Source organism: Aptenodytes forsteri, unplaced genomic scaffold, assembly GCF_000699145.1.
Source record: "Aptenodytes forsteri isolate BGI_AS27 unplaced genomic scaffold, ASM69914v1 Scaffold337, whole genome shotgun sequence".
In the NCBI taxonomy this organism is placed as follows: Eukaryota; Metazoa; Chordata; class Aves; order Sphenisciformes; family Spheniscidae; genus Aptenodytes; species Aptenodytes forsteri.
This window is the reverse complement of record NW_008794889.1, coordinates 28,130-28,497: the sequence shown is the minus strand read 5'-3', so window position 1 is coordinate 28,497 and position 368 is coordinate 28,130. Positions and strand designations below refer to the sequence as shown.

Sequence of the window (368 nt, the reverse complement as noted above, 5' to 3'; positions counted from 1 at the left end):
AGCTCGTCTGCTGATACCTGTCAGATCTTTCAGATCTTTTTTTTTTTGTCTTAATGAAAAAAATAAGGTGGGTTTTTTTTTCCCATATATTGACTATTCGTTGAAAGAAGAATCACCTTTTGCTCGCCAAAGACCTGCTTTCGTGCTCTGCTGTGGAGGAAGCATCTTGTGGTTTGATGTTGCTCCCCCATAACCCTCTTCATCCTCTTTTTTTTTTTTTTCCCCCAGATTAAAACTTCAGATTTATTCAGTTTTGTTCCGTTTTCGCAATTATCCCGTAGCACGGTCACCACAATTACCTTGTAACTGTATTTTCCAGCGTGGAAAAAAAAAAATCCTGCGTCTTCTTTTTTTTCCCATTTATTAAG

General features: G+C 37.5%; 1 protein-coding gene across 1 annotated transcript in view; it reads left to right on the top strand.

The window, feature by feature from the left end:
* Positions 1-368, top strand: part of LOC103895475 (zinc finger protein 850) — a gene marked incomplete at both ends in the record, with an annotated part of 29,788 nt that overhangs the window by 3,045 nt on the left and 26,375 nt on the right. The window lies entirely within an intron of this gene.